The sequence below is a fragment of the Pristiophorus japonicus genome, chromosome 9, assembly GCF_044704955.1.
Source record: "Pristiophorus japonicus isolate sPriJap1 chromosome 9, sPriJap1.hap1, whole genome shotgun sequence".
NCBI classification, from domain to species: Eukaryota; Metazoa; Chordata; class Chondrichthyes; family Pristiophoridae; genus Pristiophorus; species Pristiophorus japonicus.
Window position 1 is genome coordinate 225,310,473 of NC_091985.1, and position 19,662 is coordinate 225,330,134.

The following is a 19,662-nucleotide window of genomic DNA, read 5'->3' on the forward strand; positions in this document are numbered from 1 at the left end:
AATAGCAGAGGCTTTGACCATCATTTTCCAATCCTCTCTGGCTTCAGGTGTGGTGAAAGAGGACTGCTAATGTGGTGCCCTTGCTTAAGAAGGGAGAAAGGGATATACCGACTAATTACAGGCCAGTCAGCCTAACCTCAGTGGCGGGAAAATTATTGGAAAAAATTCTGAAGGACAGGATAAATCTTCATTTAGAAAGACACGGATTAATCAAGGACAGTCAGCACGATTTGTTACGTGAAGGTCGTGTCTGACTAACTTGATTGGATTTTTCGAGGAGGTAATAAGGAGGGTCAATGAGGGTATTGCATTTGATGTAGTGTATATGGATTTTAGCAAGGCTTTTGATAAGGTCCCACATGGCAGACTGGTCACAAAAGTAAAAGCCCATGGGATCCAGGGCAAAGTGGCAAGTTGGATCCAAAATTGGCTCAGAGGCAGGAAGCAAAGGGTAATGATTGCCGGGTGTTTTTGTGATTGGAAGGATGTTTCCAGTGGGGTTCCGCAGGTCTCAGTGTTAGGTCCCTTGCTTTTGTGATATACATCAATGAATATCGGGGGTATGATTAAGAAGTTTGATTGATAACTTCCTGCAGTCCACAGCTTTCTTCTTCATTATCAACCACACAGCCGATTTTAGTATCATCTGCAAACTTCTTAATCATACCCCCTATAAGAGGGTTGGGGCGATGACGCAGCCCTGTTTGACCCCGGTCCGGACGTGGATTGGGTCTGTAATGGATCCGTTGGTAAGGATCACGGCCTGTATGTCGTCGTGGAGCAGGCAGAGGATGGTGACAAACTTTTCGGGGCATCCGAAACGGAGAAGGACGCTCCATAGACCCTCGCGGTTGACAGTATCAAAGGCCTTTGTAATGTCGAAGAAGACCATGTATAAGGGCTGGTGCTGTTCCCTGCATTTTCCCTGCAGCTGTCACGCTGCAAAGATCATGTCCGTTGTGCCCCAGCGGGAACGAAATCCGCACTGTGACTCCGGGAGGAGCTCCTCAGCCACAGGGAGAAGACGGTTGAGGAGGACTCGAGCGACGAGTTTCCTAGTGGCTGATAACAGGGAGATTCCCCTGTAGTTGCCGCAGTCGGACTTGTCCCCTTTTTTAAAGATGGTCACGATCACTGCATCTCTGAAATCTCCTGGCATGCTCTCCTCCCTCCAGATGAGAGAGATGAGGTCATGTATTCGTGCCAGTAGTGCCTCTTCGCCATACTTCAGTGCCTCAGCCTTGTTGATCTTAAGATGTCTTATGGCGTTTTCTACCTCGTGCAGTGTTGGGGTTTTACTGAGGTGGTGGCAGATAGCTTGCTGCGGGATGGAGTCGAGAACACTCGAGTCAAAGGCAGAGTCTCGATTGAGGCGATCTTCGAAGTGCTCCTTCCAGCGGGCCCTAATAGCCTCGGTGTCCTTGATGAGTGTCTCCCGTTCTTGGCCAGCAGTTGGGTGTGGCCTTGTGTGTTTAGGTGGCCTTGACTGCGATGAAGAATCTTCGCACATCATGGCTGTCGGCCAGCTGCTGTATCCCCTGTGCTTTCTCCATCCACCACCTGTTCTTTAGGTCCCGGGTTTTTTGTTGGACCTCAGACTTGAGCCGCCTGTAATGCTGCTTTGCTGCTCCCGAGTTAGGTTGCTGCTTCAGGCTCAGAAATACCCTGCGCTTGCGATCTGTTAGCTCTTGGATCTCCTGATCATTCTCATCAAACCAGTCCTGGTGTTTCCTGGTTGAGTGACCGAGTGTCTCTTTGCAGGCACTGGTTATGGAGTCCTAGAGGGCAGACCAAGCGCTGTAGGCATTCTGCGTCTCGGGGTCATCAAGGCACGCCAGGTTAGCTGTGAGGCGCTGACTGTATAGGGCTCTCTTAGCCTGGGTCTTTAAGTGCCCCGGCATTGATTTTTTTTGCGGCACTGCTTCTGCTGCCCCCTCCGCTTTGGGGCTATGTTAATGTCAGTGATGGATCGGATTAGGCGGTGGTCTGTCCATCAGTTACCAGCTCCTGATATAGCGCGGGTGATGTGCACATCCTTGCGATCCCTGGCTCGGACGATGACATAGTCGAGCAGGTGCCAGTGTTTGGAGCGAGGGTGTTGCCACGATGCCTTGTATTTGTCCCTCTGGTGGAACAAGGTGTGGGTGATGAGGAGTTCATGCTCTAGACATTTTGTCAGGAGTAGGGTACCGCTGGAGTTGACTTTCCCTACCCCCTCTCTGCCAATCACACCTCCCCAGAGAGCTGTGTTCTTGCCGACCCTGTCATTGAAGTCACCGAGGGAGGATCAGTTTGTCGCCCGCCGGGACGCAGGACAGGGATTTTGAGAGGTTGGAGTAGAAACCCTCTTTGGCCTCATCTGTTGCATCGAGTGTTGGGGCGTTCACACTGATGACTGTGACACATTGATTCCGGGATATGGTGAGTTGAAGCATCATGAGGGGGGAGTTTTTGAGGCGGTCGACCAGCTCGTTTTTGATGGCGAAGCCGACAACGTGGAGGTGGCATTCTTCCTCTGCTTTCCCTTTCCAGAAGTGCAACCTCCACCTTGTTATTGAGCAGGCATTCCCCTGCCCGCTGGGTCTCGCTTAGTGCAGCGATGTCGATATCAAAGCCTCTAAGTTCCTGGGTAACTGTGGCAGTATGGCGTTCCGGCCTGTCGCTTTTGGAGTTGTCCATGAGGGCCCTGATGTTCCAGGTCCCGAACTTCATGTTCGAGGAGTGGAAGATGACTGTGCACGAGTTCTTTTAATGTGGGGTGGCCGTTGCACACTGGCTACCACACGGGCTTAGCTGAGCAAGGTCTTGATCCAGTGGCAAGGGGGTCCCAGATAACTGGACACCAAGCACTGCAGTTTGGGCCTAGTTGCCGACGGCGAGATGTTGGCCGCAGGCTCGGCACTGAGCAGCGCGCCCTTGATGGCCGTCGGGGTGGCAGCTCCCCAGGGAGCCCCCTGCTGAACAACTACCACCTTCTACAATCCAGCAACCTTCCACCCCCAGCCTCCCCCCTCCCACTATCTAAACTTCCCCTCGACCTAATAGACCCTAATAGGGGGGTCTTAAACACTTAAACCATTCTCTAAACCCAACCCTGCCAATCCCACAAGATCGGGCCTACCTCAGGCTTCCCACCACACCACCCATCAGCGACGCCGACCGGGGTCCTTGATCTACGACGACGCCCGGCGAGCAGCTGAGCCTCCGACCAGGCAATCGGGCCATCACCCTCCAACGGTGGGCCATCACCCCTCCAACGGTGGGCCATCGCCCCTCCAGCAGTGGACCATCACCCCTCCAGCGGTGGGCCATCACCCCTCCAGCGGTGGGCCATCGCCCCTCCAGCGGTGGGCCATCGCCCCTCCAACGGTGGGCCATCGCCCCTCCAGCGGTGGGCCTTCACCCCTCCAGCGGTGGGCCGTCGCCCCTCCAGCAGTGGGCCATCACCCCTCCAGCGGTGGGCCTTCACCCCTCCAACGGTGGGCCATCACCCCTCCAGCGGTGGACCATCGCCCCTCCAGCGGTGGGCCATCACCCCTCCAACGGTGGGCCATCACCCCTCCAGCGCTGGACCATCACCCCTCCAGCAGTGATCGGGCCTCTACTCCTCGACGACGGGTGGACCTATCTTTCCCCACAGGTGACCTCTTCCTCAACGGCGACCGGGTCTCCTCTCCTGCAACGGCAGTTGGTCTCCGCTCCTCCTTCAGTGACGACTGGAGCTCTCCAACCCACTGGTGACCTGGCCTCTACTCCTCCTCCAGCATGTGGTGAGCATCATGGCTGTGACCCCCCCCTGACCTCTCACTCTGAACCCCAGTGGGCAACTGAGCCTCCCAATGCCTGCCCCCAACCAAGCCTCGGACTAGTTCCCAAGCCACTGCCAGAGGAAACAGGTTCTGTCTACTTGCTCTCTGAAAATCGCTCATAAGTTTGAATAGCTGTATTAGGTCTCCATGAACCTTGTGTGCCCTAAGGAGAAGAATTGCAGCCTCCAGAGAATGTGCAGCAAAGGAATGGTGAAAGGAAAGAGAGAGTGTGCGGGAGCGAGCAGCACAAAGGATGTGGATTGATGAACGGCAGTGTGAGTGTGTGGGGCTGTGAGCAGTCTGTGGCGGCAGCAAAAGCCTACTGCAACTGGTATTCCCAGGCAGTCTCCCATCCAAGTACTAACCAGGCCTGACTCTGCTTAGCTTCCGAGATCAGACGAGATCGGGCGTTTTCAGACTAGTGTGGCCGTAGGCATTTGTTGCCTGGCTTTCTCTTCACTTCAACGCACACAGTCGTGTCCCTCATTCTTTTTTGCTCCTTTATATATTCACACAAGCAGACAGCACTGAAGGATGGGACATTTTTCCTGTTCCCCCCCCTCACTCCCCACTTTACTTTCATTTTCAGCACCCAGCCTCGCACACAACACAAACTACAAGCCTATCCTTCATTGCCTTGTCTAAGCTTCAAAACTACCTTTCTTACACCATTCCCTCACACACTCACCCCCAATAACTCACTCACCTCAACCCCCAAATCATCACTCACCCCCACTATCTCACACCGCAACCTTCGCCCCTAATCACTCCCTGTCACCCTGCTCCCCCAAAAACACTCACTTGTGAAAAATACTGCTCCCTGATGCCACAAAATAGACAATCGGAGAACCAGAAAGAGAGAGATAGAGAGAGAGAGAGATAGAGAGAGAGAGAGATAGATAGAGAGAGAGATAGAGTGAGAAAGAGAGATAGAGCGAGAGATAGATAGTGAGAGAGAGAGATAGAGAGAGAAAGAGAGATAGGGAGATAGAGAGAAAGAGAGATAGAGAGATAGAGAGAGAGATAAAGAGAGAGAGAGAGAACAAACAGCAATGTGATAATGACCAGATATTCTATTTGTGCTGTTGGTTGAGTAATAAATATTGTCTGGGACACCAGGGAGAGCTCCCCCCAGTGTGGGGGTGTGGGAGGGGCGGGGAGGGGGGGGAGAAATGGGGACGAAGGGGAAGAGAGGAGACAAGGAGACGGGGGTGGGGGGTGGGATGAAGAGGTGAGCCCGATGGACAGTGGGGGTGGAGAGGGGAGACGGGGGTGGGGGGGGGTAAGGGGAGATGGAGGAAGTGAGCCAGAGGGCAGGGGGAGAGGGGAGACCGAGGAACCCACCCCCATTTCACAGATTCCCCGATTCCCGGCACTCCAGTCACTCGCAAGCATGAGAGAGAGAGAGAGAGAGAGAGAGAGCACTCGGGTGTGAGAGAGATCTCCTATTTCCTGAACCAGTCTGTTGTGTGGTACTTTATCAAATGTTTCCAACATATATACAACATCGACTGGAAACCCCCAGACCGAGAGTGGGGGAAAGGGGGAGACCGAGGGTGGGGGAAACGGTGGGGGGAGAGTGAGGGTGGGGAAACGGAGGAGAGCGAGGGTGGGGGAAGGGGGAGACCGAGAGTGGAGGAAGGGGGGAGACCGAGGTTGGGGGAAGGGGGGAGACCGAGGTTGGGGGAAGGGGCAGACCGAGGTATCTCCCGATTGCAGAGACTCACAAATGACAATGGTTTGAAATCTATGATCGCTAGTTACCAACATCATCATCATCATCATCGGCAGTCCCTCGGAATCGAGGAAGACTTGCTTCCACTCTTAAAAATGAGTCCTTAGGTGGCTGAACAGTCCAATACAAGAGCCACAGTCCCTGTCACAGGTGGGGCAGATAGTCGTTGAGGGAAAGGGAGGGTGGGACTGGTTTGCCGCAGGCTCCTTCCGCTGTCTGCACTTATTTTCTGCATGCTCTCGGCGATGAGACTCGAGGTGCTCAGCGCCCTCCCGGATGCACTTCCTCCACTTCGGGCGGTCTTTGGCCAGGGACTCCCAGGTGTCAGTGGGGATGTTGCACTTTATCAGGGAGACTTTGATGTTTCCTCTGCCCACCTTTGGCTCGTTTGCCGTGAAGGAGTTCCGAGCAGAGCGCTTACTTTCGGAGTCTCGTGTCTGACATGCGGACTGCCCAGCGGAGCTGATCAAGTGAGGTCAGTGCTTCGATGCTGGGAATGTTGGCCTGGTCGAGGACGTTAATGTTGGTGCGTCTGTCCTCCCAGGGGATTTGTAGGATCTTGCGGAGACATCGTTGGTGGTATTTCTCCAGCGACTTGAGGTGTCTACTGTACATGGTCCATGTCTCTGAGCCATACAGGACCATCTGCTTGGAGTCAGTTTTGAGGGCCTGGTCTTCGTACACTCTTCTCCTCAGGCGGCCGAAGGCTGCACTGGCGCACTGGAGGCGGTGTTGAATCACATCGTCAGTGTCTGCTCTTGTTGATAAGAGGCTCCCGAGGTATGGGAAACGGTGCACGTTGTCCAGGGCTGCGCTGTGGATTTTGATGACTGGGGGGGCAGTGCTGTGAGGAGAGGACAGGCTGGTGGAGGACCTTTGTCTTACGGATGTTTAGCATAAGGCCCATGCTTTCGTTTACCTCAGTAAATGCGTCGACTATGTCCTGGAGTTCAGCCTCTGTATGTGCGCAGGCGCAGGCATCGTCCGTGTACTGTAGCTCGAGGACAGAGGTTGGGGTGGTCTAGGACCTGGCCTGGAGACGGCGAAGGTTGAACAGCTTCCCACTGGTTCTGTAGTTTAGTTCCACTCCAGCGAGGAGCTTGTTGACTGTGAGGTGGAGCATGGCGGCGAGGATGATTGAGAAGAGGGTTGGGGCGATGACGCAGCCCTGTTTGACCCCGTGGATTGGGTCTGTAATGGATCCGTTGGTAAGGATCACGGCCTGTCTGTCATCATGGAGCAGGCAGAGGATGGTGACAAACTTTTGGGAGTGTCCGAAGGCCTCTGTAAGTTCGAAGAAGACCATGTATAAGGGGACAGTGCTGCTACCTGCATTTTTCCTGCAGCTGTCGCGCTGCAAAGATCATGTCCGTTGTGCCCCGTAGGGGACGAAATCCGCACTGTGTCTCCGGGAGGAGCTCCTCAGCCACAGGGAGAAGACGGTTGAGGAGGACTCGAGCGACGAGTTTCCTAGTGGCTGATAACAGGGAGATTCCCCTGTATTTCCGCAGTCGGAATTGTCCCCTTTTTTAAAGATGGTCATGATCACTGCATCTCTGAAATCTCCTGGCATGCTCTACTCCCTCCAGATGAGAGAGATGAGGTCATGTATTCGTGCCAGTAGTGCCTCTCCGCCATACTTCAGTGCCTCAGCCTTGTTGATCTTAAGATGTCTTATGGCGTTTCCGACCTCGTGCAGTGTTGGGGTTTTACTGAGGTGGTGGCGGATAGCTTGCTGCGGGATGGAGTCGAGAACACTCGAGTCAAAGGCAGAGTCTCGATTGAGGAGATCTTCGAAGTGCTCCTTCCAGCGGGCCCTAATAGCCTCGGTGTCCTTGATGAGTGTTTCCCGTTCTTGGCCAGCAGTGGGGTGTGGCCTTGTGTGTTTAGGTGGCCTTGACTGCGATGAAGAATCCTCGCACATCATGGCTGTCGGCCAGCTGCTGTATCCCCTGTGCTTTCTCCATCCACCACCTGTTCTTTAGGTCCCGGGTTTTTTGTTGGACCTCAGACTTGAGCCGTCTGTAATGCTACTTTGCTGCTCCCGAGTTAGGTTGCTGCTTCAGGCTCAGAAATGCCCTGCGCTTGCGATCTGTTAGCTCTTGGAGCTCCTGATCATTCTCATCAAACCAGTCCTGGTGTTTCCTGGTTGAGTGACCGAGTGTCTCTTTGCAGGCACTGGTTATGGAGTCCTAGAGGGCAGACCAAGCGCTGTGGGCATTCTGCGTCTCGGGGTCATCAAGGCACGCCAGGTTAGCTGTGAGGCGCTGACTGTATAGGGCTCTCTTAGCGTGGTCTTTAAGTGCCCCGGCATTGATTTTTTTTGCGGCACTGCTTCTGCTGCCCCCTCCGCTTTGGGGCTATGTTAATGTCAGTGATGGATCGGATTAGGTGGTGGTCTGTCCATCAGTCACCAGCTCCTGATATAGCGCGGGTGATGTGCACATCCTTGCGATCCCTGGATCGGACGATGACATAGTCGAGCAGGTGCCAGTGTTTGGAGCGAGGGTGTTGCCGCGATGCCTTGTATTTGTCCCTCTGGTGGAACAAGGTGTGGGTGATGAGAAGTTCATGCTCTAGACATTTTGTCAGAAGTAGGGTACCGCTGGAGTTGACTTTCCCTACCCCCTCTCTGCCAATCACACCTCCCCAGAGAGCTGTGTCCTTGCCGACCCTGGCATTGAAGTTACCGAGGGAGGATCAATTTGTCGCCCGCCGGGACGCGGGACAGGGATTTTTCGAGGTTGGAGTCGAAACCCTCTTTGGCCTCATCTGTTGCATCGAGTGTTGGGGCATTCACACTGATGACTGTGACACATTGATTCCGGGATATGGTGAGTTGAAGCATCATGAGGCGTTGGTTAACCCCACGGGGGGAGTTTTTGAGGCGGTCGACCAGCTCGTTTTTGATAGCGAAGCTGACAACGTGGAGGTGGCATTCTTCCTCTGCTTTCCCTTTCCAGAAGTGCAACCTCCACCTTGTTATTGAGCAGGCCTTCCCCTGCCCGCTGGGTCTCGCTTAGTGCAGCGATATCGATATCAAAGCCTCTAAGTTCCTGGGTAACTGTGGCGGTGTGACGTTCCGGCCTGTCGCTTTTGGAGTTGTCCATGAGGGCCCTGATGTTCCAGGTCCCGAACTTCATGTTAGAGGAGTGGAAGATGACTGTGCACGAGTTCTTTTAATGTGGGGTGGCCGTTGCACACTGGCTACCACACGGGCTTAGCTGAGCAAGGTCTTGACCCAGTGGCAAGGGGGTCCGAGATAACTGGACACCAGACACTGCAGTTTGGGCCTAGTTGCCGACGGCGAGATGTTGGCCGCAGGCTCGGCGCTGAGCAGCGCGCCCTTGATGGCCGTCGGGATGGCAGCTCCCCAGGGAGCCCCCTGCTGAACAACTACCACCTTCTACAATCCAGCAACCTTCCACCCCCAGCCTCCCCCCTCCCACTATCTGAACTTCCCCTAGACCTAATAGACCCTAATAGGGGGGTCTTAAACACGTAAACCATTCTCTAAACCCAACCCTGCCAATCCCACAAGATCGGGCCTACCTCAGGCTTCCCACCACACCACCCATCAGCGACGCCGAGCGGGGTCCTTGATCTACGACGACACCCGGCGAGCAGCTGAGCCTCCGACCAGGCGATCGGGCCATCGCCCCTCCAGCGGTGGACCATCGCCCCTCCAGCGGTGGACCATCACCCCTCCAGCAGTGGGTCATCACCCCTCCAGCGGTGGGCCATCTCCCCTCCAGTGGTGGACCATCGCCCCTCCAGCGGTGGGCCATCGCCCCTCCAGCGGTGGACCATCGCCCCTCCAGCGGTGGGCCATCACCCCTCCAGCAGTGGGCCTTCACCCCTCCAGCGGTGGACCATCACCCCTCCAGCGGTGGGCCATCACCCCTCCAGCGGTGGGTCATCACCCCTCCAGCGGTGGACCATCACCCCTCCAGCGGTGGGCCATCACCCCTCCAGCAGTGATCGGGCCTCTACTCCTCGACGACGGGTGGACCTATCTTTCCCCACAGGTGACCTCCTCCTCAACGGCGACCGGGTCTCCTCTCCTGCAACGGCAGTTGGTCTCCGCTCCTCCTTCAGTGATGACTGGAGCTCTCCAACCCACTGGTGACCTGGCCTCTACTCATCCTCCAGCATGTGGTGAGCATCATGGCTGTGACCCCCCCCCCCTGACCTCCCACTCTGAACCCCAGTGGGCAACTGAGCCTCCCAATGCCTGCCCCCAACCAAGCCTCGGACTAGTTCCCAAGCCACTGCCAGAGGAAACAGGTTCTGTCTACTTGCTCTCTGAAAATCACTCATAAGTTTGAATAGCTGTATTAGGTCTCCATGACCCTTGTGTGCCCTAAGGAGAAGAATTGCAGCCTCCAGAGAATGTGCAGCAAAGGAATGGTGAAAGGAAAGAGAGTGTGTGCGGGAGCGAGCAGCACACAGGATGTGGATTGATGAACGGCAGTGTGAGTGTGTGGGGCTGTGAGCAGTCTGTGGCGGCAGCAAAAGCCTACTGCACCTGGTATTCCCAGGCAGTCTCCCATCCAAGTACTAACCAGGCCTGACTCTGCTTAGCTTCCGAGATCAGACGAGATCGGGCGTTTTCAGACTAGTGTGGCCGTAGGCATTTATTGCCTGGCTTTCTCTTCACTTCAACGCACACAGTCGTGTCCCTCATTCTTTTTTGCTCCTTTATATATTCACACAAGCAGACAGCACTGAAGGATGGGACTTTTTTCCTGTTCCCCCTCCCTCCCTCCCCACTTTACTTTCATTTTCAGCACCCAGCCTCGCACACAACACAAACTACAAGCCTATCCTTCATTGCCTTGTCTAAGCTTCAAAACTACCTTTCTTACACCATTCCCTCACACACTCACCCCCAATAACTCACTCACCTCAACCCCCAAATCATCACTCACCCCCACTATCTCACACCGCAACCTTCGCCCCTAATCACTCCCTGCCGCCCTGCTCCCCCAAAAACACTCACTTGTGAAAAACACTGCTCCCTGATGCCACAAAATAGACAATCGGAGAACCAGAAAGAAAGAGAGCGAGAGAGATAGAGAGATAGATAGAGAGAGATAGAGAGATAGAGAGATAGATAGAGAGAGAGAGAGATAGAGAGGGAGATAGAGATAGAGAGATAGAGAGAGAGAGAGAGAGAGAACGAACAGCAATGTGATAATGACCAGATATTCTATTTGTGCTGTTGGTTGAGTAATAAATATTGTCTGGGACACCAGGGAGAGCTCCCCCCAGTGTGGGGGTGTGGGAGGGGGTGGGGGGGAGAAATGGGGACGAAGGGGAAGAGAGGAGACAAGGAGACGGGGGTGGGGGGTTGGGGCGAAGAGGTGAGCCCGATGGACAGTGGGGGTGGAGAGGGGAGACGGGGGTGGGGGGGGGGGTAAGGGGAGATGGAGGAAGTGAGCCAGAGGGCAGGGGGAGAGGGGAGACCGAGGAACCCACCCCCATTTCACAGATTCCCCGATTCCCGGCACTCCAGTCACTCGCAAGCATGAGGGAGAGAGAGAGAGAGAGAGAGAGCTCGGGTGTGAGAGAGAGAGAGAGAGAGACAGAGAGAGAGAGCACTCGGGTGTGAGAGAGATCTCCTATTTCCTGAATCAGTCTGTTGTGTGGTACTTTATCAAATGTTTCCAACATATATACAACATCGACTGGACACCCCCAGACCGAGGGTGGGGGAAAGGGAGAGACCGAGGGTGGGGGAAGGGGAGAGACCGAGGGTGGGGGAAGGGGGAGACCGAGGGTGGGGAAAGGGGAGAGACCGAGGGTGGGGAAAGGGGGGAGAGCGAGGGTGGGGGGAAGGGGGAGAACGAGGGTGGGGGAAGGGGGAGACCGAGGGTGGGGAAGGGGGAGACCGAGGTATCTCCCGATTGCAGAGACTCACAAATGACAATGGTTTGAAATCTATGATCGCTAGTTACCAACATCATCATCATCATCATCGGCAGTCCCTCGGAATCGAGGAAGACTTGCTTCCACTCTTCAAAATGAGTCCTGAGGTGGCTGAACAGTCCAATACGAGAGCCACAGTCCCTGTCACAGGTGGGACAGATAGTCGTTGAGGGAAAGGGAGGGTGGGACTGGTTTGCCGGACGCTCCTTCCGCTGTCTGCACTTATTTTCTCCATGCTCTCGGCGATGAGACTCGAGGTGCTCAGCGCCCTCCCGGATGCACTTCCTCCACTTCGGGCGGTCTTTGGCCAGGGACTCCCAGGTGTCAGTGGGGATGTTGCAATTTATCAGGGAGGCTTTGATGTTTCCTCTGCCCACCTTTGGCTCGTTTGCCGTGAAGGAGTTCCGAGTAGAGCGCTTACTTTCGGAGTCTCGTGTCTGACATGTGGCCTGCCCAGCGGAGCTGATCAAGTGAGGTCAGTGCTTCGATGCTGGGGATGTTGGCCTGGTCGAGAACGCTAATGTTGGTGCGTCTGTCCTCCCAGGGGATTTGTAGGATCTTGTGGAGACATCGCTGGTGGTATTTCTCCAGTGACTTGAGGTGTCTACTGTACATGGTCCATGTCTCTGAGCCATACAGGACCATCTGCTTGGAGTCAGTTTTGAGAGCCTGGTCTTCGTACACTCTTCTCCTCAGGCGGCCGAAGGCTGCACTGGTGCACTGGAGGCGGTGTTGAATCACATCGTCAGTGTCTGCTCTTGTTGATAAGAGGCTCCCGAGGTATGGGAAATGGTGCACGTTGTCCAGGGCCGCACTGTGGATTTTGATGACTGGGGGGGCAGTGCTGTGAGGAGAGGACAGGCTGGTGGAGGACCTTTGTCTTATGGATGTTTAGCATAAGGCCCATGCTTTCGTTCACCTCAGTAAATACGTCGACTATGTCCTGGAGTTCAGCCTCTGTATGTGCGCAGGCGCAGGCATCGTCCGTGTACTGTAGCTCGAGGACAGAGGTTGGGGTGGTCTAGGACCTGGCCTGGAGACGGCGAAGGTTGAACAGCTTCCCACTGGTTCTGTAGTTTAGTTCCACTCCAGCGAGGAGCTTGTTGACTGTGAGGTGGAGCATGGCGGCGAGGATGATTGAGAAGAGGGTTGGGGCGATGACGCAGCCCTGTTTGACCCCGTGGATTGGGTCTGTAATGGATCCGTTGGTAAGGATCACGGCCTGTATGTCGTCATGGAGCAGGCGGAGGATGGTGACAAACTTTTGGGAGCGTCCGAAACGGAGGAGGACGCTTCATAGACCCTGGTGGTTGATCGTGTCAAAGGCTTTTGTAAGGTCGAAGAAGGCCATGTGTAAGGGGCCAGTGCTGCTCCCTGCATTTTTCCTGCAGCTGTCGCGCTGCACAGATCATGTCCGTTGTGCCCCGTAGGGGACGAAATCCGCACTGTGTCTCCGGGAGGAGCTCCTCAGCCACAGGGAGAAGACGGTTGAGGAGGACTCGAGCGACGAGTTTCCTAGTGCTGGACAGGCTAATGGGACTCAAGGTAGACAAGTCCCGTGGTCCTGATGAAATGCATCCCAGGGTATTAAAAGAGACGGCGGAAGTTATAGCAGATGCATTCGTTATAATCTACCAAAATTCTCTGGACTCTGGGGAAGTACCATCGGATTGGAAAGCAGCTCATGTAACGCCTGTTTAAAAAAGGGGGCAGACAAAAGGCAGGTAACTATAGGCCGATTAGTTTAACATCTGTAGTGGGGAAAATGCTTGAAGCTATCATTAAGGAACAAAGAACGGGATATCTAGATAGGAATAGTGTAATCAAGCAGACGCAACATGGATTCATGAAGGGGAAATCATGTTTAACTAATTTACTGGAATTCTTTGAGGATATAACGAGCATGGTGGATAGAGGTGTACCGATGGATGTGGTGTATTTAGATTTCCAAAAGGCATTTGGTAAGGTGCCACACAAAAGGTTACTGCAGAAGATAAAGGTACGCGGAGTCAGAGGAAATGTATTAGCATGGATAGAGAATTGGCTGGCTAACAGAAAGCAGAGAGTCGGGATAAATGGGTCCTTTTCAGGTTGGAAATCGGTGGTTAGTGGTGTGCCATGGGGATAGGTGCTGGGACCACAGCTGTTTACAATATACACAGATGACCTGGAAGAGGGGTCAGAGTGTAGTGTAACAAAATTTGCAGATGACACAAAGATTAGTGGGAAAGCGGGTTGTGTAGAAGACACAGAGAGGCTGCAAAGAGATTTAGATAGGTTAAGCGAATGGGCTAAGGTTTGGCAGATGGAATATAATGTCGGAAAATGTGAGGTCATCCACCTTGGGGGAAAAAAAACAGTAAAAGGGAATATTATTTGAATGGGGAGAAATTACAACATGCTGTGGTGCAGAGGGACCTGGGGGTCCTTGTGCATGAATCCCAAAAATTTAGTTTGCAGGTGCAGCAGGTAATCAGGAAGGCGAATGGAATGTTGGCCTTCATTGCGAGAGGGATGGAGTACAAAAGCAGGGAGGTCCTGCTGCAACTGTACAGGGTATTGGTGAGGCCGCACCTGGAGTACTGCGTGCAGTTTTGGTCACCTTACTTAAGGAAAGATATACTAGCTTTGGAGGGGGTACAGAGACGATTCACTAGGCTGATTCCGGAGATGAAGGGGTTACCTTATGATGATAGATTGAGTAGACTGGGTCTTTACTCATTGGAGTTCAGAAGGATGAGGGGTGATCTTATAGAAACATTGAAAATAATGAAAGGGATAGACAAGATAGAGGCAGAGAGGTTGTTTCCACTGGTCGGGGAGACTAGAACTAGGGGACACAGCTTCAAAATACGGGGGAGCCAATTTAAAACCGAGTTGAGAAGGAATTTCTTCTCCCAGAGGGTTGTGAATCTATGGAATTCTCTGCCCAAGGAAGCAGTTGAGGCTAGCTCATTGAATGTATTCAAATCACAGATAGACAGATTTTTCGCCATACCCCTTGATCCCCAAGTAGTAAGGACGACATCTAACTCCTTTTTGAATAGATTTAGTGAATTGGCATCAACAACTTCCTGTGGTAGACAATGACAGAGGTTCACCACTCTCTGGGTGAAGAAGTTTCTCCTCATCTCGCTCATAAATGGCTTACCCTTTATCCTTAGACTGTGACCCCTGGTTCTGGACTTCCCCAACATTGGGAACATTCTTCCTGGATCGAACCTATCTAAACCCGTCAGAATTTTAAACGTTTCTATGAGATCCCCTCTCATTCTTCTGAACTCCAGTGAATACAAGCCCAGTTGATCCAGTCTTTCTTGATATGTCAGTCCCGCCATCCCGGGAATCAGTCTGGTGAACCTTCGCTGCACTCCCTCAAAAGCAAGAATATCCTTCCTCAAGTTAGGAGACCAAAACTGTAAACAATACTCCAGGTGTGGCCTCACCAAGGCCCTGTACAACTGTAGTAATACCTCCCTGCCCCTGTACTCAAATCCCCTCACGAAGAAGGCCAACATGCCATTTGCTTTCTTAACCGCCTGCTGTAACTGCATGCCAACCTTCAATGACTGATGTACCATGACACCCAGGTCTCGTTGCACCTCCCCTTTTCCTAATCTGTCACCATTCAGATAATAGTCTGTCTCTCTGTTTTTACCACCAAAGTGATAACCTCACATTTATCCACATTATACTTCATCTGCCATGCATTTGTCCACTCACCTAACCTATCCAAGTCACTTTGCAGCCTCATAGCATCCTCCTCGCAACTCACACTGCCACTCAACTTAGTGTCATCCGAAAATTTGGGGATACTACATTTAATCCCCTCGTCTAAATCATTAATGTACAATGTAAACAGCTGGGGCCTCAGCACAGAACCTTACGGTACCCCCACTAGTCACTGCCTGCCATTCTGAAAAGTACCCATTTACTGCTACTCTTTGCTTCCTGTCTGCAAACCAGTTCTCAATCCACGTCAGCACACTACCTCCAATCCCATGTGCTTTAACTTTGCATATTAATCTCTTGTGTGGGACCTTGTCGAAAGCCTTCTGAAAGTCCAAATATACCACATCAACTGGTTCTCCCTTGTCCACTCTACTGAAACATCCTCAAAATATTCCAGAAGATTTGTCAAGCATGATTTCCCTTTCACAAATCCATGCTGACTTGGACCTATCACGTCACCTCTTTCCAAATGCACTGCTATGACATCCTTAATAATTGATTCCATCATTTTACCCACTACCGATGTCAGGCTGACCGGTCTATAATTCCCTGTTTTCTCTCTCCCTACTTTTTTAAAAAGTGGGGTTACATTGGCTACCCTCCACTCCATAGGAACTGATGCAGTCTATGGAATGTTGGAAAATGACTGTCAATGCATCCGCTATTTCCAAGGCCACCTCTTTTAGTACTCTGGGATGCAGACCATCAGGCCCTGGGGATTTATCGGCCTTCAATCCCATCAATTTCCCCAACACAATTTCCCGACTAATAAGGATTTCCCTCAGTTCCTCCTTCTTACTCGACCCTCTGACCCCTTTTATATCCAGAAGGTTGTTTGTGTCCTTAGTGAATACCGAACCAAAGTACTTGTTGAATTGGTCTGCCATTTCTTTGTTTCCCATTATGATTTCCCCTGATTCTGACTGCAGAGGACCTACGTTTGTCTTTACTAATCTTTTTCTCTTTACATATCTATAGAAGCTTTTGCAGTCCGTCTTAATGTTCCCTGCAAGCTTCCTCTCGTACTCTATTTTCCCTGCCCTAATCAAACCCTTTGTCCTCCTCTGCTGAGTTCTAAATTTCTCCCAGTCGCCAGGTTCGCTGCTATTTCTGGCCAATTTGTATGACACTTCCTTGGCTTTAATACTATCCCTGATTTCCCTTGATAGCCACGGTTGAGCCACCTTCCCTTTTTTATTTTGACGCCAGACAGGGATGTACAATTGTTGTAGTTCATCCATGCCGTCTCTAAATGTCTGCCATTGCCCATCCACTGTCAACCCGTTAAGTATCATTCGCCAATCTATCCTAGCCAATTCACGCCTCATACCTTCAAACTTACCCTTCTTTAAGTTCTGGACCATGGTCTCTGAATTAACTGTTTCATTCTCCATCCTAATGTAGAATTCCACCATATTATGGTCACTCTTCCCCAAGGGGCCTTGCACAACGAGATTGCTAATTAATCCTCTCTCATTACACAACACCCAGTCTAAGATGGCCTGCCCCCTGGTTGGTTCCTCGACATATTGATCGAGAAACCCATCCCTTATGCACTCCAGGAAATCCTCCTCCACCCTATTGCGTCCAGTTTGGTTAGCCCAATCTATATGCATATTAAAGTCACCCAGGATAACTGCTGCACCTTTATTGCATGCACCCCTAATTTCCTGTTTGATACCCTCCCCAACATCACTACTGTTTGGAGGTCTGTACACAACTTCCACTAACATTTTTTGCCCTTTGGTGTTCTGCAGCTCTACCCATATAGATTCCACATCATCCAAGCTGATGTCCTTCCTAACTCTTGCATTAATCTCCTCTTTAACCAGCAATGCTACCCCACCTCCTTTTCCTTTTATTCTATCCTTCCTGAATGTTGAATTCCAGGCCCTGATCATCCTGGAGCCACGTCTCTGTAATCCCAATCACATCATATCTGTTAACATCTATTTGCACAGTTAATTCATCCACCTTATTATGGATGCTCCTTGCATTAAGACACAAAGGCTTCAGGCTTGTTTTTTTAACACCCTTTGTCCTTTTAGAATTATGATGTAGTGTGGCCCTTTTTATTTCTTGCCTTTGTTTACTCGGCCTTCCACTATTGCTTTTTACCTTTCTACCATCTGTTTCTGACTCCATATTACTTTGCCCTGTCTCGCTGCATAGGTTCCCATCCCCCTGCCATATTAGTTTAAACACTCCCGAACTGCATTAGCAAATGTTACCCCCAGGACATCAGTTCCAGTCCTGCCCAAGTGCAAACCGTCCCTTTTGTACAGGTACATGAAGGATGTGATTGCACTGGAGAGGGGACAGAGGAGATTTACGAGGATGTTGCCAGCAGTGGAGAATCTTAGCTGTGAGAACAGATTGGATAGGCTGGATTTGTTTTCCTTGGAACTGTGGAGGCTGCGGGAAGACCTCATTGAGGTGTATAAAATGATAAGGGCCTAGATATAGTGGATAGAGAGAGCCCGTTTCCCTTAGCAGAGGGGTCAACAACGAGGGGACATAAATTTAATGTAATTGGTAGAAGGTTTAGAGAGGATTTGAAGGGACATTTCTTCACGCAGAGGGTTGTGGGAGTCTGGAACTCACTGCCTGAAAGGGTAGTGGAGGCAGAAACCCTCACCACAATTAAAAAGTACTTGGATGTGCACTTGGAGTGCCGTAACCTGTAGGGTTACAGACCTAGAGCTGGAAAGTGGGATTAGGTTGAATAGCCTCTTGTTGGCCGGCACGGACACGATGGGTCGAAATGGCCTCCTTCCGTGCTGTAAACTTCGATGGTTCTACTAACTTTTTGTGTTTCATACACAAGGACCTCCAGGTCCCTCTGTACTGCAGCACTTTGTAATCTCTCTCCATTTAAATAATAATTTGCTTTTTTTATTTTTCCTGCCAGAGTGGATAACCTCACGTTTTCCCACATCATACTCCATCTGCCAAATGTTTTCCCACTCACTTAGCCTGTCTATATCCCTTTGCAGATTATTTGCGTCCTCCTCACAACTTGCTTTCCCACCTATCTTTGTAACATCAGCAAATTTGGCTACATTACACTCGGTCCCTTCATCCAAATCAATAGATTGTAAATAGTTGAGGCCCCAGCACCGATTCCTGTGGCATCCCACTAGTTACCGTTTGCCAACCGGAAAATGACCCATTTATCACGACTCTCTATTTTCTGTCAGTTAGCCAATCCGCTATCCATGCTAATATATTACCCCCAACCTCATGAACTTTTATCGTGCAATAACCTTTTATGTGGCACCTTATCAAATGCCTTCTGGAAATCCAAATACACCACATCCACTGGTTCCCCTTTATCCACCCTGCTCATTACACCCTCAAAGAACTCCAGAAATTTGTCAAACATGATTCCCTTTCATAAAACCATGCTGACTCTGCTTGATTGAATAAAGCTTTTCCAAATGTCCTGCTACTGCTTCCTCAATAATGGACCACAGCATTTTCCCAATAACAGATGTTAGGCTAACTGGTCTATAGTTTCCTGCTATCTGTCTCCATCCTTTTTAAAATAGGGGCATGACATTTGCAGTTTTCCAATCCGCTGGGACCTCTCCAGAATCCAGAGAATTTTGGTAGATTACAACCAATGCATCTACCATCATTTCTTTTAAGACCCTAGGATACAGGCCATCAGGTCTGGGGGACTTGTCCACCTTTAGTCCCATTATTTTACCGAATCCTTTTTCTTCAGTGATAGTGTTAAGTTTCTCCCTCCATATAGCCCCTTGATAAGCTATTACCTGCATTGGGATGTTTTTAACGTCCACTACCGTGAAGACCGGCACAAAATATTTGTTCAAAGTCTGCTATTTCTCAGTTCCCCATTCTTAACAAACATCTGCGTATAACAAATTAACCTGATTGCCCCTCTAGTTCTTTTGACGATTATTTTAAAACTGTGACTTTTGCTTACAGCCCCACTTATCAGAGGAAATATTTCTGCCGACTTTCTCGAAAAATCTCTCGGAATTTTGAATAACTCTGTTAGATCTCTCCTTAATCTTCTCTGCTCTGAAGGCAACAATCCCAGCTTATCTGATCTCTGGACATAATTGAAGTCTCAGGTATCATCCTGGTAAACCTCCTCTGTACTCTCGCCAAGGTTTTGGATTTCTTCCTAATGTGCGCTGCTCAGAACTGTACACAATAGTCCAGCCTCACCACTGATGTATAATGGGTTAGCATTGAACTCCTTGTTTTTGTGTTCAGTCTCTTAAATGCCTTACCAGCTTACCCTTCCATCTTCAAACATTTGTCAATATTTACCCCCAGGTCTCTCTGCTCTTGCATCTCATCAAAATAGTACCGTTTGCATTATGCTGCCTCTCCATGTTGTTCTTCCCAAAGTGCATCACTTCACACCGAGACATAATAAATTGCATCTGCCATGTTTCAGTCCAGTTCACCAGTCGGTCT

General features: G+C 51.2%; 1 non-coding gene and 1 pseudogene across 1 annotated transcript; both read right to left on the reverse strand.

Moving 5' to 3' along the window:
* Nucleotides 1-4,125: 4,125 nt before the first annotated feature.
* On the reverse strand, nucleotides 4,126-4,244 carry LOC139274199 (5S ribosomal RNA; annotated as a pseudogene).
* A 5,816-nt stretch (nucleotides 4,245-10,060) lies between these two features.
* Nucleotides 10,061-10,179, reverse strand: LOC139274193 (5S ribosomal RNA). Its single transcript, XR_011595414.1, has one exon. It is a non-coding gene; the product is annotated as a 5S ribosomal RNA (ribosomal RNA).
* Between the last annotated feature and the right edge of the window lie 9,483 nt (nucleotides 10,180-19,662).